This window comes from Stegodyphus dumicola, chromosome 7 (assembly GCF_044657685.1).
Source record: "Stegodyphus dumicola isolate Sdum_Otavi_A_Nest chromosome 7, ASM4465768v1".
NCBI classification, from domain to species: domain Eukaryota; kingdom Metazoa; phylum Arthropoda; class Arachnida; order Araneae; family Eresidae; genus Stegodyphus; species Stegodyphus dumicola.
In genome coordinates this window covers 157386131-157413747 of record NC_140774.1, presented here as the reverse complement: position 1 = coordinate 157413747, position 27617 = coordinate 157386131, and the positions used below count along the sequence as shown (strand labels likewise).

Here is a 27617-nt window from a genome sequence, read left to right as displayed (position 1 = left end):
AACTGTCTGGAACAAAGGGACGGATTTTACCATGTGAAGTGTCGCAATACAGTTCTATAGAACTCTCAGGCATTTTTAACTTCTTTAATTGCAGAACTGGATTTTCTTTGTTTAAAACGGATTGGAGTACAGTGTCACTCTGTTGTGCCTGCGACATAGATTCATAGTTAATAGGAATGACATTAGCAACCATTTCGATGCGAGAAGGAGCATCAGTTGGTCAATTTTCTGCATTACTCACACGTTGAATATCAGTAGTGAACTGACCGATGAAATTAAGTTGATTAATTTGTCGAGGTGAGAGCTTGTCATACTTTTGGAAAAATGCTTTTGTGAGTGGCTTATGATCTGTAAATGCATCAAAGTTCATAACTTCAAGCAGATATCTGAAGTATTTGATAGCGGCAAATATTGCAAACAGCTCTTGGTCGTATGTACTGTACTTTTGTTCTGTATCGCTCAATTTTCTGAAGAAAACTCCTAATGGTTCCCAAGTTTGAGCATTGAGTTATTGGACGCAAGCGCCTATGGCTTTGTCTGATGCGTCGCACATGAGAGCAATTTTCTTTTTTTGGGTCTGGGTGGACTAAGTTTATAGCCTGTGTCAGAAGCTGTTTACATGACTCAAAGGCTGTTTCAGTATCTATTGACCAATTTAAAGGTGTTTTTTCATTTTTCTTACAACGTCCGAGAATACTATTTATAGGAAGTTGAACTTCAGCAGCATGATTTAAAAATCTCCTATAGAAATTAAGAATTCCCCAAAAAACGCCTGAGTTCATTAACAGTTTTGGGTTTGAGAAAATCTTGGATAACTTTAATATTTTCTGGTAAAGGAATGATTCCATTTTTGTCGATTAATGTGACCTAAAACTTTTACGCGTTCTGCAGCAAATGTGCATTTAGGAAGGTTGACAGTCAAATTATGACTTTTTAATCTCTTAAAAACTCCTTCGATATGAAGTATATGTTCATCGAGGGATGATGAAGCAATCAAAATATCATCTACATAGACGAAACAGAAATTTAAATCTGACAGAATTTGATTGAGTAATCTTTGCATGGTTTGCGCAGCATTACGTAAACCAAATGTCATGTAGTTGAACACAAATAATCCGAAAGGAGTAACTATTGCCGTTTTTGGAATGTCCTCTTTATTCATTGGTACCTGATGATATGCCTTCTTGAGGTCTAATGTTGAAAAAACAGTTTTATTGGTCAAACTAGACGTCAAATCATGTAGATGTCTGATTGGATAATTATCTGGAACAGTGATTGAATTTAATTTACGGCAATCCCAAGTCCGCCAAGACCCATCTGGTTTTTTTTACCATGTAGAGAGGACTACTCCAGCAACTTTTAGAAGGGCTACAAATGCCTTTTTGCACTAAATAAGTGAATTCTGATTTTGCGGCAGCCAATTTGTCAGGCACTAGGCTCCTAGCCTTAGTTGCTACTGGAGAACCTTTAGTTTCGATTACATGCAAAATTCCAACAAGAGTATTGTTATCCAAAGGCTGTTTTAAGACATCTTGAAACAGAGAATCATATTTTTTAAGTAAACCGTTAAACACATGTAACAGGTGTAAAACTCTAATTTTGGGTACAGCATCCCGTGATATCTTGCCATCTGACTCAACGCTAGTCATGCTGAAAAGTAATTTTTTGGATTTCAAATTAACAATAATGCCATAATTACTTAAAAAGTGTCTGCGACCAAAATAGGTCGCGAAAAATTAGCAATGGTAAAAAGGACGTGGAAAAATTCGGCGTAGACCTATCTCTAAATTAACTAAACGTTTTCCATATACATCAATTTTGGTACCATTTGCTGCAATTAAATTGAGCAATGACGTTGGTTTACATCTTTACATCGGTCTTGTGGAGTAGGAGGCAAAGCAGACAATTCAGCGCCTGTGTCAACCAAAAAATGTGTTCTTAAAGATTTTTCATATACAAGGAGGCGACAATTATTTTGGCCTCTGGCGTTCGTCTCCACACCCGCTTGCCCGTCTGGTTTTCCGATTTAAAAGTGCAAGGTTTGTTACATTTAACGGCTTTTTCGCCAAACGGGGTGGGGTACCAACACATGGATGTGTTTTCGGTTTGTTTATTCGTGGGCAAGGATCTAAATCTACAGTTAGAACGACCACGAGTGTGAGATCGAAATCGAGAACGCAATGTAAAACGTTCATCTACTTTTCTATTTAAATCAGATATTTATTTCTGTAAATTGTCCAAAGCATCACTTGTACCAATAGAATTAGTTACTTTCGATTTCACGTCCATTGCATGAAGCTGAGAAGGACTTGTGATGTCAGAGATTTTGTCAGCCATAGCTGCTGATTTTTTAACTTCGATATCAGAAAAGGCCAATATGGCTTGCATCTGGACTGGAAGGCGTTGAAGCCAGAATGATTTTAGTAATTCAGTTCCGACGAGAGGTCCCGCCAGTTCTTTTGTCCGAGTAAAACAGGAGTTTGTCGCCTAAATCGATGTCTTTAAAAAATGTTTTTTAATTTTTGTTCTTCAGAGTCAGAAAATACTTGAATTAATCTTTTTTAAGAGTGTCACAAGCATCAATAACTGGAGGAAGATCAATTATATCACTTACCTGACTTAAGATGTCAGTCTCGATGTGGCCTACCACTATATGGTATTTTGTGATATTGGTAGTTATCCCACTGTTAAAGAATTGGCTTTCAATCTCGCGAAACCAAATACTTGGATTATCTTTCTAAAACGGCAGCACTTTAACTGAGATTCTGTTGATTTCAGGTGCTTGCGTTGAAACGATAGTATCGTCGTTAACAGACAATTTCGAACGATTAAAAACGTGTTCTTCTTAATTCCGTAGTCCCCAATTTGGTGTCTGATTAATGGATAGACACCCAATTTAGAAAAATAAATTCTTTTAATGGATCAAAATATGTACATAACCATAAAATAACATGGATCTCAGCGATGAGTAAAACACGTACATGAGCTTGTAAAAACAGAAGGCGAAAGTTCTCTTTTACAGTCGCGCAGAGATGATATTCTTATCAGGCATGTGCGAAGAGGAGACCTCGAAGCGCCGAAGAAATATGTGTGGGGAAAAGGTAGCCCCACAAGGTAAATGAATTTGAAACTTTAAGGGAAGTATTATTTGAAGTTGTTTTTTTATGTCAATCTACTTTTAAATAAGGTATCTCTCTCCAATATTTATTATTTATTTAAAACTGAAAGTTTTAATTTCAAAACTTCATAAAATAACTTTATAAAGCTAGAGAGAAGATATAAACTTTATAAGTATAGAGACAGGCAGAAGCTTGAAAAACTAAACAAAATTTTAATGTTTCAGATGATGCAAGGTTGCGAGGTTGCTGACTCGTGTGTCTTTTGCAGCAGAAACATTTGCTAGTTAAAGATATAACAAGAAACATGCAATAGCCAGAATTTAATTATGAATCTACAGCTGCTGAGGAGATTGTGAAAGTCAGAACAGTGTTGCAAATTATTTGCGGATATCGCAAATTAAACAGCGTTGAAGATGATTGCACGTAAATACCATGGCGACCAATTCCTCCAATAGATTTCAATACGACAATAGAAGGTGTTGTTGTTAAAATCAGAAACAAATTTTAGCTCAGTTTTAAGGTTAATAATATAAATATTTCAGTTATATAATATGTATTTGTTTCAATTGGTGAAGTTATAAAAGTACAAATAATAAGTATCCAAAACTTTCAGCTTTTCTTTAACAATAAATCATCTTTATGTTTTAAAAAATCTTGTAAGTATTTCAGATTTAGATTTATGTAAAAAAAAAAAAAAAAAAAAAAAAAAAAAAAAAAAAAAGAATATCAGTGTTCTAAATTGTATAAACCTTGATCAGCGTTTATATGACAGGGAAGAAACATGCTTTTTCTCCGTAAAATGGGATCAAAGTTTCCTAGCATGTTTTCATCCAACGAGATATATACTTGGTTAGAATAGTCTGTCTCACCCAAGGTGGTCTATTCTAACCTCCTTATTCTCACCTCTAAATTGCTCGAGGCTCAGGCGAAGGGGGTAGTTTGTTGTCAAAAGTGCTGTTTCGCAAGTGCTCATCACTGAGGATAGCGGTAGCAAAAAAAAAAAAAAAAAAAAAAAAAAAAAAGCACATAAGCACACAGCACAGAAAAAGTAATGGGAAGAGAGTAAGCATAACTTCACATATGATCTTTTGCAAAATGGAAATTTTCTAAAAGGTTACATGTTTGGAAACTATTTGTTAACAGGAATTTTATGATTAAATTTTTTTTCGTCTTAAAAGGTTAGGCAATAATGTCATAAATCAAATCTTTGAAATATAGCATCGAGTACGCGTGTTCAGTTTTCCTGTTGAATTTGAATAAAAAAATTTTAATTTTTAGCAACTGATGATTATATCAATAATTTTATTTATTCATGAATTATACCTATGACGCAACTACAGATATACAATGCATCTTAGATATCATTGAGCCGAAGACTTTGGAATGATGCATTAAAAAACGATTTACTGAGTAAAAATATAACAAATTTTTAACAAAAGTAATAGAAAGGAAAATAAACAAAATTGTATAACTATAGGTTCAATCACAAAACATATCTTCTTGCATATAAATGCATATATATATACTAGAAAGCCCGGCGGTCGTACGAAATGACCGCTGTTCTAGATATTATAAATTGTAATTAAAATTATTTGTGCAGAGATTAATTTCTGCTAATTCAAACTGAATTACCAAGGTCAGGCGGCGAGGACGCCCCTTTGCTTTTTTCAATTTGCGTCTAGAAAATTTAAACTATTTTTTGCTTTGCCAATTTGCGTTCAATTGTAAACCATTTCAAAAACAGATGATTGTTAATGTAAACAAATGTTCACGTTTCCCTGACACGCTCAATTTGTATTCAGCTGAAAATTCAGTTTAAAATACAATGTCGGAATAAAATCGGGCAAGATTTTAAACTCTTTACGCGAAAGTATGCTAAGCATAGGAGTTTGGGTAAACCTACCTGATGAGATGTACTACGCACAACTCGTTAGTTGGTTTCGTCTCCTTTAATTTCTCAACGTTTGCAAGTTTCTAGGTAATTCATATGTAAATATAGTAAAATGCATAATAAGCAACAATTGTATGAATTAAAAATATTTAAATGTTATTAAATACTATGATAGTTTAATTAAAACAATGATAACTGCATGTATGGTATCAGTGTATATGGACTATTTGAATGCCGTGACAACTTCACCCCATTGGCTAGTACAGTTACGCAAGCACCCAATAAACTATCGGCGACAAACAGACACTTAAGCCGCATACATATATATGTATATATATATATGGGGGTGAATAAACATTATCTCCTCCGAAACGGCTGGCTCCCGGACTTAGCACACCGTTGGATTCCGTAGGTCCGTGGCACGCCATTTCGACCATTCGCGTCTTCATAGGACTTTAATTAGCCGAGATATTAATTAAAAACTAATTCTTCCCTACGTTTCCCTACATTTTCCACTTTCTTTCTTGGGTTTTCCCTATTAGAGGGATTTGGCTACGTGCCAAATTCTTTTTTCTCGAATATCTACGGAACGGATATCTACGGAGTTGAAATTCGAGATGCGTATCCTCGGATTCCGAAAAATTCTCCGACTCCATCGATACCGTTCTCATCTTCGTACGACTCTAATCGGCCGAGATATTAATTAAAACTGCGGAAACTTTAATTTCCGCGCTCATTTCTCCGAGTGGCAACAATAAACTATCGGCGACAAACATTTAAGTCGCTTATATATACACTGGTGTGCAAAACTTAAGCAACAGGTGTTCTTTTTGACATAAATCCACGAGATATCATCTGAGAGACATGAAATTCAGAAATAAGAGACAGCATTTTGTATTTAAACGATGACGAAAGCATAATTGCGCAAAAATGAATACAATGCATACAGTATGGAATTAAACAAAAACAGGCTTTACTGAACTCATAGTATCGTTACACATGATTTTCTGTATAAGAGGAAGAACAACAAGCAGATGTTCCTTAGCATGGGATATGCCCTCCCTTACTGCAATGGTTGTTTCTCACCGTCTCCCCATACTCAGCACCAGATTTGTCCAACAGATCTTGAGGTGAGAGTGCCCATTCCTCAATCAGCATCTGTTTCAGTTGTTGGGTGTTCGCCGGAGGATGTAATCGTGCCTCAAGGCGTTTCCCCAAAGCATCCCACACATGTTCTATGGAATTTAAATCAGGGGAGTACGCTGGCCAATCCATTGGAGTGATAGTTTCACTTTTCAGTAGCTTCTGAACAGCAGGAGTCCGGTGTAGCCGTGCATTGTCATCCATAAAAACGAAGTCTGGTCCAATTGCATAATGCCTCCCCAGACGAGATCTCAGGGACACCGTAATGGTCTCTTTCCGTGATGTTACTGAGATTAAACCGTGTCCTCTCTCCAAATAAGTTGGCGTTGAGACTCGCTTGGGGCACTAAAACGACTCTCATCCGTAAGGAGGACATGACTCCATTGATGAGATGCCTAGTTTTTGCGCTCCTTGCATCACTCTAAACGGTGGCGCCGATGGCCAACTTTCAAAGGGATGCAGCGTTCAGGACGGTGGGCGAATAGGCCATCTTTGCGAAGGTGTCTGGTCACAGTAAACCACGACAATTGTCGCCGGTTGCTGTACACAGTTGCTGAACTGTGGAGCTTGCTGACTGGGCTCTTTTCGCATGTAGGACGATATATCGATTATCTGCTGCAGTTGTTGTCCTGGAGCGGCCACCACCAACCTTTCTAATAGCTGTACCTATGGTTTGGAAGGCTTTCCAATCCTGCGAAACGACACTTTTGTTGACTTCGAAATCTTCAGCCGCACTGGTCACACTACGGCCCACCTCCAGCTTTCCGATCATTCTTCCACTCGTGAAGTCATCCAGATGATTTCTTCTAGCCATATTTCACGAAAGATTTCACTTGTACTTGCAGCGAATATCTTTAATTGCGTCTTCGTCCTTCCTTTTACGGTAGTCTCGAGTGGAGCGCACGCGTTTTGCGTACAATCACGTAGCTTGTGACGTTTTTTTCCGGACATTTGCATATGCATGACCTATCTACTGAATTGCGTGTTCATTGTACAGATAGCAAGAACCCCTTTTCTGCAACTGCATGGTTATCTGATTAAAATTTGCATTGTTGCTTAAGTTTTCCACACCAGTGTATATGAAAATATAGGAAAAGAAACAAATATATCTCTACATATAATAAAAGAACATTTCTGTCTGTGTGTCTTTCGTTCGCGCTGAGCGTAAGCTAATAAACCCACGGCTACGAAATCTAGACAAGAGCCTGTGCACCTCGAAGCGATTTTTTCGAAATTCGAATTCGAATTTTTTTAAATTTTATGTTTTGTGACGAAATCGCGTCATTTTGAGACATAATGGGCTACAGGAAAGCGAGATTTTACTGAACACACTCCGTTTTCACATCGTCATGAAACGTAGGCACTTAGCTATTTTACGAACTTAATATAAATTTCGTGTTTCAATAAATTGATTAAATACGAATTTATTTAACATAGGGAGCTTAACACCTTTTCAACTGGATTTTTTCTAAAAAGTTTATTTTTAAATATGTACAGTTTATTTTTCTTTGATTTTTGGGCACGTTAAACTTTCATCCTTGCGACTGCTTTTACAAAACGAATTTTGGAAAAATGATAATATTTTGTATTTAAAAAAATTTTTTTAATGAAGCTTCCGAGTACACTTCTAACATCTTTAAAAATGTGATTTTAGCAACAATTTTCCTGTTTTATTGGTGTTGATAGATTTTTGATAAAATCACATCATTTTGAATAGTTTCATTTTTTTTTAGAAATATGGATTTGGCAACAATTTTTCATCGTATTTCTTATGTCACTGTTTTTAAGAGATTGGCATATTTCATTGTCATTTTTTATATATATTGAGTTTCTTTCATGTTATTTTTTGCTTATTTCACTGTTTGTAAGATATTGAAAAGTTTTGCATGATTTTTTTCCTTCAACGGAAAGTAGGTTAATTTTTTTATTCGAATAATTAATATGGTACTATTCGGTTTCGAGGGCCGTAAAAATTCGCTAAACTATTGTTGATGCCAGTGCTGCCAAAAGTAATTGCAGCAACCCTAATGCAAGAAAGGAAGTATAATAGTAAATAACTATCTAAATATTGATGTTTTAATTTAGATGGACGGTTAATTTCATATAATATTTCGCTACCGAGTTATCGCTAAAGCATAATATCATCTCGTTGGTTGTTCAAACATAATTTTCTATAATGAATGATGCTTTTTCTTTGAAAACATTTTCAGTAAAGTGCAGAATCGCCCGCTTATTTCTTTGCCGCTTTTTACAAGGGTAAAAACAATTGGAATTTTGTCAATTTTCTTTTACTTTTTAAGTGACAATAGGTCGATGTGTACATAGATAAAGTCAAGGGTGTACGCAGAGCCATTTTTGTGCAATTCTGGGATTTTTTTAAGTGAAAATAAGTCGATGTGTACATGAATACCGAGTATGTGCAATTCTTAAAAAACGCGTCAAGCAGTGGGTGATTCTGCACTTTACCCAAAATTCTATAGCAGACTTTTCATCATAGGCAATTCCCAAATTGTTAAATCCATAGGATATCAAAAAAGGAATTAAAAATTAAACTAGTATTTCAATGGCGTCTTAAGAAATATAGAACTATATAAACTTACGCAATCTGAAATCAGCGCGTACGCGAGATTTGGCACGCTGTTAAATGGGCGTGTTTGCTAGATTTGGCGCTTTCGCGCATACATTTTCGCTACAATTTTTTTACGACCCTCGAAACCGAATAGTACCAATAGTAAATTTGTATTAAGGGATATAGCTTATTTCATTGTAATTTTTTTCTCATGAAAATATAAGATAAGATATCATTAATCATACTTTGCTTTTCAGAATTTTTTGTTTTTTGTATTCTTTTATGTTATTCATTTCTCATTTCACTGCTTTTAAGATATTGAAAAGTTTTGAATGATTTTTTTAGGAAACAAAGTTCTTAACCTCCTTATTACCATTTGAGTTCTCAAGATTTTGCAAAGGGAAGTTGGTTAATTTATTTATTAGGATAATTAATATTTGTATTAAGGGATATTGCTTATTTCATTGTAATTTTGTTATACGTAATGACTATTTTTTATGAAGTTGTTCTGCAGAGTAAATTTCTACGCAGTTTTTAAATTTAAAGTTTGGTGTTTCCCTCAGCCATTTTTCCGGTACATTTAAAAGCCAGGCGAAGGCTGGCAGCGAAGCTGCTCGTAATATATAAGATGGAAGGAAAAATTACATAACAACTGCAGATTAAGCGAATGGTAATATTTTCTGTTTATATAATAAACCTTGTCATTCTTCCATATTATTAGATGCAATTATAGATACTTGGGTACCATTTACAGCACCGATGACAGCAGGAAATCCAAACTTTCGATTAAAGCCTAATTTGGTTTCGTTTTATTCAAAATTTTATCCATTTGGTGAAAATACCAGAACAAATAGCCTCTGTAACTTCTCAAATATACCAACTGACATATTTTCTGGCTCAGCCTTATATATCTGTCATTACCAACAAGTCTCTGGTAACTTCCAGAAGCATAAACGTTTATGGCACACAAAACGTGTTTTAAACAAATAAATAACTATATATATATGTAAGAAAAATAAAGAATATGTAAAAGATTAAATTAGCAGTGTAAATTAATTTCCCTTCTCTATTCTTAAAATAGTAACATCTATTTGCACTGCGTCATTTCGAGAAAAATCTATGTCATTTGACTCTTGCATAATTCTGGTGATGTAAATTGAACTAAAACTCAAGCATCCATTAATAACTTTACAGCAATATTAACTATCCAATCAAAATGCTTTGAGAACCAAAACTAACTCAGTTTCACTCATTCTGAAAACATTACGCACTTGCTTTCCCTGCTTTGGCCTAGCTAGACTGCTGTCTGTCTGCTGCTGCTTTCTTGCTGCAAAGTTATCAAAAATTTAAGCCTTTTGAAACAGGCACATTTAATGTGCCGACTTGTGTGTAGCTGCAACATGTTGCTGAAAATAAAACTGAAGATTTAATCTGCCTTCGCCTGCAATTTTCTAGTCATTATGAATCAGCACTTCTACGCCATCAAAATTCTTCCTCCTGCTAATGAATATATAACATAACTATATTATAAATATATTAACATGTACAATGAAAGGAATTGCAGTACATATTCCCATTTATACACTTTTTAAATCGATCCTACCAGCGGCCGAGCGGTAAAATCACTGAGCATTGGTAGTTCAGTCCAAGGTTCGAATCCCGCGAACGGGCTGGCTGAAGGGGCGTCATTACCAATATATCTCTGGTAAATTCAAGAAATATAAAAGTTTAAAGCACACAAAACCTGTTTTAAATAAATAAATAGCTATAACTATATATGTATGATTAGCTCGAATAATGAAGAGAAACCAGAGCATATATAGTTATAATAAAAGCAAGGAAAAGCAGGAACACTGTTGATGCGTACTTAGATCCATATTGAAGAGGAAGAATTGTGATTGGACAGTATGTTAACATGTTGGGATAGTAACATCTAAGAAACTTGGCAGTCGAGGCAGTTTTTATTCCATTTTTATTTTCCAATTGATATTTGTGGCCACAGTTTGCTTGGCACTCTAGCTCTGCCTGTTCAAAAACATTTATACTTTTTATATTACTGCAATACGTCCAAGCAGAACAGAGACAGAAGCCGAAGTGCGTAGTTATGCGATATGGAAGCAGGGAAAGGGAAAAGTTTTGGGTCCCAATTATTACATCATCAGAGCTGCGGAGGTCATAGAATGACCTAGAAATGACGCAATTGAGAGAATTTATTACGATTTTTAGAACAGAGAGGGAGAATTAATGTTTTACAGTTAGTTTAAATTATAATTTTGATTTACATATTTTTTATCTTACATATCTCCCCTTCAAAGAGAAAAAGGCTTGGTGACAGAAAAGCCTTCTTAGAAATAAGTATTACAGAATTGGCGAAACAAGGGAAATGCAATAGTGGAAAAAATCATAAAATTGGATATAATTTTTTTTTAAATAATAAATCTTGTAAATATCATTTTTAACAATAAATTCAAACTGAAAATTCTATTGAAATTTGTAAGTCTTCAACTTCATTTTTATGTAAAACACTAAGAAATGTCCTAATTTGTTTTCAAGAAATGCTGGAAACGTTCACAGTTCTGTAAAATCTTTGCTTGAATATCATAATCATAATCAATATTTCGTAGTCCTTAGCTTGAAAGTCGTTCATAAAAATTGATGTTGCCAATGTGAAACCAAAATTTTCTTTTATAAATTCATGAAATTTGAATTATTTATAAAATAATCCACATTTTCTTAATTGTGAAGCAATGTAAAATGAAATTTAGAACTTAATGCATAGTAAATAACAAAACTCAGTATAACAATAAAATAAACTTTGATAAAATCGGGCAATTTCTCTATAATACAAATCAGCGTGACAACTTGCTGATGGCTGTGGGATGCTTAAATACAATTACACATAGAAGCCTCCGTTCCTTAATAAAGGTAACTGGCCTCTAGTATTGTATAATTATCAAAATTTATATTTATAACCTATGGCTATAAAAATCTTCGAACTAGTTAATTGAAATGAAAAAAATATATAAATATTAAAATGTAAGACATAAAATTATACACTGCCCTACAATAATAATATGAACCATATAATTTTGTGAACGTAAAATAAGAAAATAAATTTCATAATTATACCCGATTAGAGAAGGCTTTTAAAACTTTTTAAGCATAAAAATTTCGAACACATCCACTAAAATTACAAAATCGTGAAAATTTTAAAAATATTATAATGTAATTAAATTTTCATTTGAAACATCATTTGAAATAATATATTATTATTATCGAAATTTCTAATTGACTTATTTTGTACAAACTGGAAGAAGAGAGATTTACATAATACCAATTGTACTGAAGTTTTGTCCTCAAAATATGCACGTAAGAAAATGTATGCTGCATAAGATATCTTACTAGCATCACTAAAACAATGTAAAGGGATAGAGCATTCATCAAAGGGTCCAATCACAAGTCTTCTTGAAATTTTACAATAATTCAAGAAACGAGGCCTGAAGTTCTCTTTCTATACCTTGTGGAATATGTTCATCCTAGGAAAGTTTCATCTTCCATGTTTTTTTGCAGAATGAGTTTTGGAATTAACGTAGTTGGACTAGTAAATCCAACGGGGTCGAATATCGTCTCTGAGATTGACAGCAGAGATCTTTTCGTGTGGGCAGTCTCCGAAAATGTCAAAGGTTAAATTGCAATAAATTTCATCATGAGAGTGTCCCATGAGAGTCCCAGAATTGGAATGATCTTCTGATAGCTTCTATCTTTGAATGGTGCAGCAGTCCACCCTCTAAGGTCAAAACCTCCTGAAAACATTAGAGTTTGGGACTCTTCTTTGAACTTGAGTACTTCTTCTTCGGTTTCGAAACTAGCTAAACAATTGTCGACATAAAAGGATTTCTTCAATCTAAGTGCCGTTCCTCTTAAATCTTGTAGAGCATTATCCAAATGGTAGGAAATCGTTGCTCACAGGAATGGACTCGAAGAAATGCCGAACACGACACGACTGTATCTGTAGGTAACAATCTCGGTTTGATTTGAATCTTTCCAACACAGGAATTTCAAAAAGTCTCTGCCTCTAGTACACAAACTAATTTGTAAGAAAGCTTTCCTTATATCGGCAGTAAAGTTTTGGAAGCATTTCTATTAAATTCTGCCCCTTTTTGAGGCAAGCATTCAAGGAATTCCCATTTTCAAGGATGCATCGAATACAGGTCGCACTTTCGTAGCCAGACTGGAATCCTTGATTACTACTTGATTGAGATAAATAGTGACCAGTATCACTATTATTCGGAGCTATTTCAATTATACCTTCCTCATGTCAGCCTTTAATACTACCATCATATTCTTCGTAAACTTCTGCGGTCTTCGTGTATTGGCGAAAAGTCTTTCTTCCGCTTTATCTTTATTATCTCCAAGAATCCGATGACTATCCTTTCAAGGCAAGCAGACCTCATACCTATTGCCCTCGATTACTTTAATGTTTTCTACGAAAAATGTGATCGTTTCAGTGTCTAAATTCTCCTTGGTCTTCACTTCTGCTGGATCTTGTCTCTAAATTCCACGGTTCTCTGAGATCCAAATAGCAAAGTCCGACGGTATCAGGCAAGGTATTATGATTTTGCACCAGGCCTTGTAGGGTACAACCCAGTTTTGTTTCAATGGCAATAAGGTTTTTGTCTATTGGAATATTATTCGTCATCAACTGTCTGGAATAATCGGATCGTGTTAACAATCCGATATCTGGTGCATTTCTACCAGAATCACTGATTTTGATTTTATGTTCTCGAAGTGAGGAATATATATGTTTGAGTTTCACTCTAGGAATGTATCCTCAAATTTTGTCTTTATCTAAAACTGATAATTCGTATTTGAATTTATTTTCCATACCTTGTATTTCGATATCAAAAATACTATGAACCTGAGATTCAGTTTCAACTCCACCAAACAGATTGTGGCTCAAAGTCTAAGGGGACTAAGTCTAGTCTTTTTATTATGTCTTTCCGTAAGTAAGATCTTTGTGCCCCACTGTCAAAAAGCTTTCTCGCAAGTTCTGTTTTTCCATTATGGACAATCTTCACCATAATAGTTTGGAGAAGAGTTGTTTGCAGTTTTTGGTTAGACAATAAAGTCTCACTCGTTTCGTTAGCAACATTAGGTGCTTCCATTTTTGAACTTCTAGAACATATTAGTTTTCTGCACATCAGCGTTACATGACGTTTGCTGCAAAATAGGCATTCCACAGAACTTTTACATTCTTCGGCAGCATGCCCAATTTTTAGGCAGTTAAAACAAGTTTTTTTCTTGCTTAGTAAATTTTTCTTATCTTCCAATAAAAGGCTGTGCAGCTTAAAGCACTCATAGGAATTATGTGTTTCTTTGTCGCACCAAACACAAAAATTAAGCTGTTTCTTCTTTGAATCTCCTGCATAAATACAAGCTGCTGTGGTTGGAACCGAGTCGACTTTGTCTGGAGCAGAAAAACTTGTACGGGCCAACTGAAGACGCTCTTAATTTTCAACTTCAGTTCGGATAAAATGCAATAAATTTTCAAAATTTTCAGTGAGTGCAACATTTTCTCTACGCTGGCGAGATCGCTCCCATGCCTTTAGAATTTCTTCAGGTAGTGAACACTCTACAAGAGGATACAGCATAGCTGAATAAATCACACTTTTTACCACCAACGTCTTTAAAGATCTGAGTTGCGTCTCTAACTTATCATATAGTATGTTGGATAGAGTCATATTTCCTTTTTTGCCAGCTTGACCCAAAACCAACTTTAATAATTCGCGAACATAGATTTCTACCAGTAAATCGTCGCGTGCAAATCGAGATTTTAGCTCCTTGATAGCTTCTTTATAATTCACACCTGAGGGAGGATAACTATATATGAGCTCTCTCGTCGGGGAGCTAACGACCGTTGCCTGCAATAGGTATTGAAATTTGTCATCGTCATCTATATTTACATCTTCGTCGATCTTCTTAAACTGTCCCCAAAATCCTAACCAATTTCGGGTTTCCCCATTGAATTTTTGAAGCTCCAACTTTGGTAATTTAATGTTCCTCTTCGTGGAATTTTTCTAAAGTTACAGGTGTAATTGCAGGAGTGGAATTCACCATTCTATTTTCTATTTTTGTTTTTAAACTGATATATTTATCACGATATGTTTCATTCGTGTCAAAATCAGTCAAATATACACTTTCGTTTTCACTTTCCAGCAAAAGTTCGGAAATTTGTGATTGAACTTTATCTAATCTTTGTATTTACTGATGCTACTTTAGTAGACGGTTGCACGGATATTGGCGATTTTTTTTTTGGCGAGCGATACGACTTATAGTAAACCCATTGCTGGACAAGTTATTTATGGTAACCGATACTTGTCATTTTATTTAAAAAATAATGAGTTTTATTATGCATAAATTCCGTGTTTTAAATATTATTTATGACTTCTAAATAATAAAAATGATTTTAATTTTGCATTTTTATTTGAAATAAAAATTTTATTATTTATGATATTTTATGGAATTTTATGTTGTGAATGATGTAATGAATGACGTCACATTGTTTTAAAAGTAATTGGTTTTAATATCTATAAATTTATTCTAATGTTTTAAAATTATTTATGGACTGTTAAATATTAAAATACAAGGTGCTACTTTGGTAGACGGTTGCACGGATTTTGGCGATGTTTTGGCGATTTTCCTTTGGCGAGTAATACAACTTATGGTAAACCCATTGCTGGATAAGTTATTTATGGTAACCGATACTCTGTTGTCATTTTATTTAAAAAATAATGCGTTTTATTGTGCATAAATTCCGTGTTTAAAATATTATTTATGGCTTTTAAATATTAAAAATCAATTTAATTTTGCATTTTTATTTGAAATAAAACTTTTATTGTTTATCATATTTTATGAAATTTTATGTTGTGGATGATGTAATCAAAGACGTCACCTTACTTTAAAAGTAATTCGTTTTAATATGTATAAATTTAATCTAATGTTTTAAACATTATTTATGGCTCTTAAATATTAAAATACAATTTAATTTTGCATTTTTTTAAAAAATGATTTTATTATGTATGAATTTTTAAATAATTTTAATTCTAGCCGTGATGTAATAAGCTCTCTGATTGGTTATAGAATATTTGTGCATTAACGAGCTGCAATCAGCTCCCTGATTGGTTACTGACAATTTGTGCATTTCCGCGCCGTTTTAAAATTTAATTTATATCTTCGAATTCCTTCAAAGATGTTATCTAAATTATGATTCTGATTTTTTATTGTGGTACTTAGTAAAGAATAGGTTAAACACTCAAAAAAATGTAAGTACATATTTTTCTTTTATTTTATAATTGTATACTTCAATTTTTGTTAAAAAAAATAATACACTATTTTCAGAAATTGCTGAGATAATTATTGTCCATATGTTTTAATGTTAATTATATTCTATATAACGTATTTTAAAGTATTTGAATTTAATAATATTCTAATTCTTTTAAATGTTGGTATGATGGTTTTTAATTCGATATTCAATTTCAGTAATATTTTAATCTAATTAAACGTTGGCCCAATGTTCTTATAGCGGTGTTTTTATTCTCTTCTTTGCTATATGAAAGTAATAATAACCTTACTTTAGTATTTTATACTCATAGTAAATGTATTTATTTACACTTGCCTGCCATCTTAAAAAAAGACATTTTCAACAAAAAATTAATCCATTACTTTTAACGATATTTATTTATTTTTTTTTTTTAAGTTTCGAATACTTTACTATGCGTAAAAACAGCGTTTTTCAAGATGGCTGACGTTTTTAAAAACCGCGCCAACAATTGCGCCAACGTAAACCGCCAAAAATCCGTGCAACCGTCTACCAAAGTAGCACCAAATAGAATTTAATTTTGCATTTTTTTAAATATGATTTTATTATGAATGATTATTTAAATAATTTTAATTCTATGCGTGATGCAATCAGCTCCCTGACTGGTTACTGAATATTTGTGCATTACCGGGCCATTTTAAAATTTTATTATTCATCTCTTCGAATTCCTCAGATTTCAAAGCGAATGGATGTGTCGGTTTCGAAGATGAATGTTGTTACTGGTAATTATCAAGAATTATTCGTATCGGAATAAAAAAAATTGCCGTTTGAGTCCTTATTTTGGCCAACCTGGCTTTCCTAAACAAAGATTTATTTATTGTTACAAGGGTCAGAGGAAATTTATTTTAAATTTTTGGAGGAAACCTCGCTAATTGCTTCTTCAATGAAGTGCGAGAGATGTGGATCACAGATGAAGATTCTAGTTTTTTTTATGGTACTTATCAATGTACGACAGGTAAAATAATGCATAATTTAAATTTATACTTACTCTCTTTATTGCATTTGTTAATGTATTACTTTTCTATGCACTGAAAATTTTAATTTTTACACACATGGGGCAATTACGCATGTATACTTAAATATAGGCAAAATACATTATAATTTACAGCATAGTATTTCGAAACTAATGAATTTCAAATCAAAACATGGAACATGAAATAAAGTATATAAATATATACCGGGTGGCCATAATTAAACTCACAGTGTTCTGTAGCGCGATCTATTTGAGAGAATGACGCCACATTTTGTAGGAAGATTAAACAAGACGGGGGACGAAGGATTCCATGAAAAAACAAATTAGTTCCAAAAGTCACCGCTAGGGAAATATTTGGCGCTGTGTAATAGAAAATGCAAATTAATATGGAAATTACCTTTTATTTTGCATTCAAATGAGATTCAATGTGGCTGCCATTGTTGTGGACCACATATTGCATTTTGTGCACAGTATGCACAACAGCAGAAAGTAACATGTCTGCAGGAATCTCCCGTACAGTTCGTGATATGTTATCCTTTTTGTACCCAGGTCCTGGACCACTCCTTGATAAACCTTGGACCTTAAGGTAACCCCATAGCCACAAATCGCATGGGGTAAGATCAGGCGACCGAGGTGGCCATGCAGTTGGAAAGTAGCGGCTAATGACTCTTTCTGTTGTGAATTTTTGTCTTAGCATCTGTTGCACCTGTACAGCAACGTGTGGAGGGGCTCCATCTTGCATGAAAATGATTTCCCCCAGGCACTGTCTTTGAAGTGCCGGAATGGCAAAGCTGTTCAACATGTGGCGATATTTCTTTCCGGTAACAGAACAGGTTTCCGGTCCTGTCGGGGTAATGTTCTCATAGAAGAATGGACCTACGATAAATTTCGCTGTGAACCCACACCAAACAGTTACCTTTGGTGAATGTAATGGAATTCTTACGAAAGTCTTACGAAATGGATAATCTTTCGTAAGATTTTCCATATCGTACTGTAAGGCATATGCATATTCCGAGCTACTCCACGAGCGCTAGAGGTGGCAGCAATATTGTCTTGTCCTCTGTCGACAATCGCCGTGGCAACTGCTTCGATTGTATCCTGTGGTACAGGTTTTCGTCCTCTGCCTGACTGAACCTTCAGAGAACCTGTTTTCTCAAACGTTGCAACCATTGCTTTTAGCCCATTAACTGACACAGGACTGTTAGCTTTATGCATTTTGTTGTGCGTTCTTAGAGCGGCTGACGCGTTGCACTGGTTGAGGTAAAAGAATTTGAGAGTAACGCACGCTCGACTAAAGAAGGAGACATTGCACATAAACTTTCAATCCGATTGATTCGAGATGTAACACATTGCCTTTTAAAACTCAAGCAGCTGGCACTGTGCGAATGGATGTAACGTGAAATTTGAATAAAGAACTTCTGCTCAGCGTACGTGATATTGCAGATCACGAGACTTTATCGGTGTTTATGTAGATTTTACGCTTTTTTAAAAGTGTTGCCATATTGCACTTGAACTAAAACAGAAAATGTGCATAAAAGTAATTTCATTACGTATTAATTTTCTATTACACAGAGCCAAATATTCCCCTAGCGGTGAGTTTTGGAACTAATTTGTTTTTTCGTGCAATCCTTTGTCCTCCGTCTTGTTTAATCTTCCTACAAAATCTGGCGTCATTCTCACAAATAGATCGTGCTATAGAACACTGTGAGCACTGTCAGTTTAATTATGGCCACCCGGTACATTAGTTTAAAAATTGCACATTTATAATTTAAATTAAAAGATATGTATTCCTGACTTTGAAATATGGAATAGGAAACACCAAATATTTTATTTTTATTAGACTTAACAAATTACTTGCTTTACCTATCAATAGTCAGAAGCTTATATTAAACTAATATCAAAATATTTTTTTACAAATCAAGCAAATTACTCCTTACCCTTTAATTTTTGGTGGTCGTGTGTGCTTAATGCATGATATAATTAAAGAAAATAAGAGTAGACAATCTCCTATAACAAAAGAATATATTAAATACTAAATTACAATTTAAATTACATTGCAGAGATCAACACAAAGCTCGGAACACAGTTCATGCTACCTTCGCGTACAGTTGTGTGTCGAGAAGTCTGAGTGAGTAAAGATTTCGCTTTGCTGCTCCGATTAAGAACTGGATTTTACACGTGGCGCCATCTCATGAATAGAAGTTGAAGTATCTGTCGGAACGCCACAGTACTCCCCCCCCCCAAGTACCATCGGTACGTTATAAGTACTTTGGGTTAAATTTAAGCTTTCTTCCAGATCTGGTAGTTTTAGGTTGCTCTTTAACGGGATGTAAGCTTTCTTCCGGGAGTGATGTTGATGAGGAAGTTGTTGGATCTTGCATTAGAAATGCTGGTTTGAGACGATCGATTCCAATCACTGATTGTTTGCCATTGCAGATGATGGTGAAATGTTTCGGTGTTCGTTTGACAACTTTGAATGGACCATCATATGAAGGTGTTAAAGTTGGCTTAATTGCATCGTTGCGCACGAATACGTGCGAAGATGTCTCAAGCGCAGGATGTACAAAATAGCTTGGCTGGTTATGCGAAGATGCTGGGGTTGGCGAGATATTGCTCATGGTCTCACGTAAACGTTGAAGGAATGTTGGAGGGTCGATTACTGGAGTAGATTCTGGGTGAAAGAATTCACCTGGCAGACGGAGGGTTGCACCATATAACATTTCAGCACAAGTGCTACCAATGTCTTCTTTGAATGCTGTGCGAAGACCAAGCAAGACTAGGGGTAAGGCTTCTGTCCAGTGTGTGCTACTGTGGCACTTCAGACCTTGTTTGAGAGATCGGTGAAAGCGTTCCACCATCCCATTTCCAGATGGATGGTATGGTGTTGTGCGAATATGGCGAATGCCAAGAAGAGAGGTGAGTGATGCGAACAAGTGACATTGAAATTGTCGGCCTTGGTCAGTAGTGATGGTGGTAGGCATGCCAAATCTTGAAAGCCACTGGGAGATGAATGCTCGAGCTACAGTTTCAGCGGATATATTTTCAATAGGAATGGCTTCAGGCCATCTTGTGTACCGATCAATACAAGTGAGGAGGTAAGTGTAACCATTTGAAGGAGGCAATGGGCCAACCAAGTCTAAGTGCACATGATCAAAACGTCTTGCTGGAAGGTTAAATTGTTGAATGGGGCTGTGAGTGTGACGGGATACTTTACACCGTTGACATCTAATACATGAACGAGTCCATTCTGTGATGTCTTGATTCATTGCTGGCCAGAGAAATCTGTCTGCGATCAGCTTTTTGGTGGCACGGATTCCAGGATGTGCCAAATTGTGCAAGGCATTAAACACTTCACGTCTAAAATTGACTGGAATATAGGGACGTATTCTATTGTTCTCTATGTCACAGTAAATTTTAAGCGTTGGATCAATGTGCAGCGGTTGTAACTGAAGGGAGGTTTGTGGATTTGAGATTAGGTTCTTGAGTTCCTCATCATGCAATTAAGCTTTTGCAATTTCAGAGAAATCTGGGGTAGTGAGGTTGATATTGTTTACCCGAGACAAGGCATCAGCGACACAATTATCAGTACCAGAGACATATCTGATATCTGTACTAAACTGGGCGATGAAATCCAGATGTCGAAGCTGATGAGGAGAACATGAGTCAGAGTTTTTTCTAAAAGCGAAGGTTAATGGTCGATGATCAGTGAAAATGATGAAGTCGTGTCCTTCCAAGTTGTGCCGGAAGTATTTAACAGCACAGTACATAGCAAGTAGCTCTCTGTCATATGTGCTGTATTTCCTTTCTGCAGTAGTAAGTTTTCTGGAGAAGAATGCCATTGGGGAAAGTCCTTTAGTGGTATGGGCTTGAAGCACTGCTCCTATGGCCGTGTCAGATGCATCTACCATTATAGAGAGCTGATCACTAGGTGAGTGATAAGAAAGTGTGGCTTCATTTGCTAGATCGTGTTTGCATTGCACGAATGCTGCAGATGCAGATTCAGTCCAAGGGACAGCTCGTTGATCGTTTTTTTTTTGCTATTCTTCAGAAACTCATGTAGGCAGGCTTGTGTTTTTGCGGCATTTGGCAGAAAGCGTCGGTAGAAATTTAACATTGCTAGAAAACGCTTCAGTTCAGAGATGGTTTTGGGCTGGGGTAGGTCGTTAATTGCTTTGACTCTTTCCGGTAAAGGTTTAACTCCATTCTGGGTGATAAGACATCCAAGAAAGGAAACTGAGGGTTGACCAAGTACACATTTGGATGAATTTAGTTTTAATCCATGATCTTTAAGACGAGTGAAAATCTGACGCAGATGTTGAAAATGTTCTTCCGCATCTGTAGATGCAACCAGGATATCATCAAAATATGGGATGCAGAAATCGAGGCCAGACAGTACTTGGTGTATGAAACGCTGAAATGTTTGGCCAGCATTGCGAAGGCCAAATGGCATATATAAGTACTCAAAGAGACCAAATGGTGTAGTCACTGCGGTCTTAGGCACATCTTCAGCATGCACTGGGATCTGATGATATGCTCTGGCAAGATCGAGGGTAGAAAATATGTTTGTTCCATGAAAAAGATGGGTACAGTCTTGGATATGTGGGACTGGATATCTGTCCGGGACTGTGACGGCATTAAGTCGACGATAATCTCCACACGGCCGCCAGTCACCATTAGACTTTTTAACCATGTGAAGTGGACTGGCCCATGGACTTTTAGATGGGCGAATGGTTCCCTGTGCTAGCATGAATTCAAATTCTTTGCGAGCAGCTTTTAGCATCTCTGCAGAAAGACGACGAGGCTTGGAAAATACAGGTGGGCCATGTGTTTCAATGTGATGATACACTTCTGGCTGATGAGTATGCTGCCCTGATTTGGATGGGTTTAAAATGTCAGGGAATTCTGCTAATAACCGATGAAACCGTGTGCTGTCCGATAAAACACTTATGTTGGTAGGTACGTTTGATACGTGAGAAGCTTGGCCCTGTGATGTCAGCTGAGTTGTAGCATCAATTAAGCAATTATTCTTGACATCCACTAGAAGGTGGAAATGTGTCAAGAAGTCGACACCAATAATTGCTTGAGTTACATCAGCAATAATAAAAGGCCAGTTGAAAGTCCGGCGCAAGTTTAAATCAAGTGTCAGTAGTTTGGTGCCGTAGGTTGCAATTTGGGTACCATTGGCTGCATACAGTACAAGTTTATTAAGTTGGTGAGCATTTGTTTTAGTTCTCGGGAGCACTGATATGTCAGCTCCAGTATCTACTAGAAAACATAACTGAGTTGAACGATCAGCCAGTACTATTCTGTCGATGTGGCGGACATTCTGTTGGCCAGCAGAAGACCGCCCATTTAGTTTCCCGCTTGTTCAAAAGTGCATGGAGGGGCACACTTGCGAGCATGAGAGCCAAAATTCATATGATAAAAACATATGCCACTTGTGGGTTCTTTGTACTGCGTTCGAGTATTATGACGAGATTGACTCCTGCTTCGGGCACGAAATTTATTACGTGGGCCCTGATTTGATCGATTGTATCTCCGTGAAGCATGAAGACTTGTAGAGAGTTCAGATACTTTTTTGGTCAATTCAGCCACTTGTTGTTCGAGGGACGAACTGGAAGGTGCAGCATTAGCAGCACTGACATAAGCTGGAGTAACAAGTTCATTAATTTTGTCAGCCATTGCTGCTAAACGGGTTAGATCTTCATTGGAAGCAGCAAGAATTATTTGTATGTTATTAGGGAGACGCGAAAGCCATAGTGACTTCAACAAGTCGTCACTAAAATGGCTTCCTGCCAGATCACGCATTCGTGACAGCAAGTATGAAGGTCGCTGATCTTCAAGTTCAAGTCCTTGTAGTAAAGTACGTATTTTTGAAGATTCACTTTCTGAATAGATTTCAATGAGCCGCTGTTTCAGTTTGGAGTATTTATCACAATCAGGTGGTTTGAGAATTAAGTCATGCACTGAATTCAGAATATCAGACTCAATTGCTGCAACAACGCGGTTGATTTTTGTAGAATCCTCACTAATGCGAGCGATAGAAAATTGTGCTTCGATCTGAGCGAACCACAATGAAGGATTATTTTTTCCAGAAAGGCGGTGGCTTCACCGCAACGCGTGTGATTTGTGGCTCTGGTGGAATATCGTCGGGCATACTGATAGATATTTTTCACTTTAATTAATAAACACTTATCAGCACAAATATTGTAGCATGAGGATACACTATTGATATTTTACCATGATAACAATAAATATTTTAACCATGGAGAAAAAATTTACGTAACGATACACACACAAATAAGACAGGGTCAGCAATTACACACACAAATAATATTTTACCGAAATGCATTTGAAAAGAAACCCTTATTTGAGAAAAAAAATGATGCGTTAATTTTGTATTGCGCACGCACAAAATCACCGCTTCCCACTGAAAGGCACTTTCGAAGGAAAAATGAAATCACTCCTGTAGCACATGGGAAAAAAATTCACTACTTTCGAACACTGCGGGAAGAATTTTGCAGTAGCACGTTGCACAAAAGTTACTGATGTAGCACATTTAGCGAAAATCACTGTTGTAGCAAATTTGTCACAAAAGTTGAATGATCAAAGAATTATTGCACGACGGCGAAGTCAGCGGAACGGAACAGATCACATTGATGATTTGCTGAAGCTCCTTGCGATGATATGCACGACTTTGAAAAAACACAAGCAATATATATCAATACATCTAGAAATAATTGAAGGGGTACGTTGTAGCATACGTTTAATGTCCATATTCGTTGTTATTTTTAGTCAGTTCTTCAGAATGCCTTGGATGCACGTGGCTTAGGGTCGTTGAAAATCCAGTGTCAGTAGCGTGCTCAGTCAAAAGGTCACCACTTTTGGTGGTCGTGTGTGCTTAATGCATGATATAATTAAAGAAAATAAGAGTAGACAATCTCCTATAACAAAAGAATATATTAAATACTAAATTACAATTTAAATTACATTGCAGAGATCAACACAAAGCTCGGAACACAGTTCATGCTACCTTCGCGTACAGTTGTGTGTCGAGAAGTCTGAGTGAGTAAAGATGTCGCTTTGCTGCTCCGATTAAGAACTGGATTTTACACGTGGCGCCATCTCATGAATAGAAGTTGAAGTATCTGTCGGAACGCCACAAATTCAAGAATTACTGCAGTCTTTGTTGTTGATGTTCTGGTCAAGACTGTCCATAATAAAGAACTTTAAAAACTGAAATGACACGATAAATGTGGAATCATCAGTATTGAATGGGTTGCTTCTATCACGAAGCACTTGAGTTCTTAAGACATTATGCTATCCGCACGGCGTAGCATGTACCCGTCACCTCCGCCATTTTGAATTTAGCTTAAACTAACGCCAAAAAATTTAAACAGTAGCTACACAGTCGGCGGAAAAATTTCAGAAACGTCGACTTCTCTAATTGTGGAGATGGTGGTACGAAACTCACCCTTTAATGAATAGGTCGCATAAAACGACCGGTTGGTCTCCACGGTTTTCTAGACCCTTTGTGTAGTAGATGAGGATAAAGAATGTACACGAATGGTGAAAGGAGATCATGTATATCCTGTACCCCTAAATATCATCAACTTAAGTATTAATTATCAAGTTAAGTATTAGTTTTCAAGAAAAGAATATTGAACTATTATATCTACTATTTTTACAAGTGGTAAATAATTGTTCTTAAAATATCTTTTATGAACAGTTTAAGTTCTCCATTTGGAATAGATTTTATTAATTTTATTATTATTTCTAATATTCTAGTAATGTTTATAAAAAGTTTTTGCTAAAAATCATAATTTCGAAGTGCTTTTGAGTAACAAACACATATCGTCATCCCATATACCATCTGTTTACACATAGCTGCGTTGGCTGAATTAATGGCCACTAAATTTGGATAATGAAACCGTAAGTATGACCGCACCCGCCGACGGTGTTTGCTGTTGAATTTACCAACTGTTGTTAGTGTGACATAATTAAAAGCAGGTTATTATTTAAGCACTTTTTTTCTTGAAATTTTAGTATTGCGATAATTAATCAAGATGTTTAATTATCTGTTGTCGTAAGTTTGCAATGTTTTGTGCCTGGATCATTTATGCTGCTCTTAGTAGTTACTCAGATTGCATCGTGTCATTTAAAATCCAATTTTTATGAATCTTAAACATACTAATGAAAGAATGCTTACGATATATTTAAAATATTTAGTATTTGTCATTTAAAGCGATCTTGGTGTTAGTTTCTATTAACGTTTGAAAATAAACAGTAACGTTCCAATATAATGCAGACCGAAGGTTGTCCTTTTATTAAGATACTTAATTTTTATCAATCATAATCACTGGAGGAGTAACGAATTAAGTACATGTCGGGCATAAAGTATTTACGTATTGTATTGTGTCGAAATCATCTTAATTGCTGCAAGATTTTCAACTTGCATGTAAATTGTATGTTTAATAAATCGAGAAAAATGAGCAAACATTAAAATCGAAATTTAATAACTCCTCTGAAAATTTATATTCAGATTATTTATCGAATGTATAATGAATTTTATTTAGCAGGGATGTCTGCATAATATCTCATTCAAATTGAAAGTAAAAAACTAAGTTAGGAAAACTATAGATTTGTAGAAGGAATGGTCATCCAGTATTTACATTATACCTGTTGTAATTTCAAAAAGTAGTTTTAGGTAATCCTAAAATAAAGATTTAATGCCATTTTTTAGGGATTAATTATTAGTAATTTGTTTTATAACAAATTTGCCCTTTAAACATAAGTATGTGGAGATTGTTTTCAATTAAAACTTGTATTTCTGGAACTATTTCAGTTTTTAGTATGAAAAAAAAATTTGATTAAGAACATTTCTTTGTTACTGTAATTGACCATTATTTTGTGGAAGAATATTATATTTTTTTTTAATGTGCATTTTTCATTTGCTATTTGTGTTATGTGTCAAAAATGGCACAGTTTATTTTTAAATGTTACAACAATCATGTATATAATATCAAAAGCAGAAAGAATATCTGTTACATAGTGTTGAATTTTAGTTGCGCTCTGATCATTTAAATAACTGATAAAATGATTGATTCTTTTCATTTTGTTTCTATATGTGAGTGATATTTGATATATGGTGCCATCACTATTGATTTGAAGTCTAATCTGAAATTGATGTCAGTAGGCGGCAAAAAAAAAAAAAAAAAAAAAAAAAAAAAAAATTAGATATCTCTTCATGAGTAGATATTTATAGAAGTAGTATTATAAACATAAATATTTTCTTATTAATTAACATTGCTATGTTTGTATACAGGAACAATTACCGTTAACATCTGTGTGGAGAGATAAATAGTTATTTTCTGGTTATCTTTTGTCCTGGTTTCAACATTTGGAAAAAATACTACTTTTTGGATTTGTTTTCAAGTATATGTATGATAATAGGCAACAAATGCATGTGCATACCGCACTTATACACCTAAATATATATGTTTTATATTTAACTGTCAATATGCGAGTATATATATATATATATATATTTTGTTCATAATAAATGGTAATAGGGCTGAGAAATTTACTAGCTGATGAGAAATGAAACCTGGAAAGGCAATGTAAAAACTGTAAGCAAACCTCTGGATTGGAAATTAAATTTAAGATTGCCATATCTCTGCAACAGCTCTTTATATATTGTTGGTAAAAGAGTATGCATCTGTGAAAAACTAGGATTATCATTCAACTCAATTGTGAATTGGTAAAATTATCTCCAAAAAGTGTGTATGTCTTGGTATGGAAAAGGAAAATGTAAAAAAGGTAGGTAGCACCGGATCCTTCACTGAGATAGACAAAGTCTGTAAGTGATAAAGATAGTGTTTTATTCCTATTCACAAAGTTGTCAATGATTTTTTGACTCTTCGGAAGGGTGCAAATAATCAGAAAGTACCAAAGGTCATTAATCTTGAGCAAATTTTATAAAACATAAAAAAGGAATTTTTAAAGCTTTGGTAAAGCTTTGAATTAATTTATCTGTGGTGATTATGGAAACAATTTTATGCTTTATGAATGCTTATTATCTCTTTCAAACTAGCCTGTAATGCATGATGTTTGAGCTTTTGCTATTGATCACTAGCCATTATAGGCATTGGCCACTACTAAGGCAAGAAGCAGGAGTCACTATTAAGGAGAGACCTAATAGGTGGGCCATCATTGCCTCCTGTGAAGAGACATTTCACCGGAGGAAGGGGTTCCCAGAGCTGGCTGACTCGGGGCCGCCTTACACGGTTAAAAACACCCCAGCCTCCCCAAGCCATCTGAGGAGACACCACCCCTCTTGGTTAACCCAGCAAGACTTAAAATGTCACAAAGTTTGGGAAATATAAATCACAACACTTAAAAATCACAAGTTAGGGCATAAAATGTTGTGTTGACCAAGCCTGTCCAAGGGGTAGCCATCCTCCATGGACAACCTGCAATATCTGACAGTGTAAGGTCCCTTGCAACTAAGGAGCAGAGAGAACAGTACCAGTAGGGTCCCTGCC

At 35.4% G+C, this 27617-nt stretch overlaps 1 protein-coding gene across 3 annotated transcripts in view; it reads left to right on the top strand.

Annotated features, from left to right (window-relative positions):
- The first annotated feature begins 24934 nt into the window (after window positions 1-24934).
- LOC118198287 (uncharacterized) overlaps window positions 24935-27617 on the top strand; it is a 70963-nt gene continuing 68280 nt past the window's right edge. The window contains exon 1 of one of the 3 annotated variants that reach the window (XM_035369930.2): window positions 24935-25005. The gene's annotated coding sequence lies outside the window, so the exon portion shown is untranslated. Of the gene's footprint in view, window positions 25160-27617 lie in introns of all 3 variants that reach the window. The other 2 variants (XM_035369929.2, XM_035369931.2) reach the window with 2 other exon arrangements.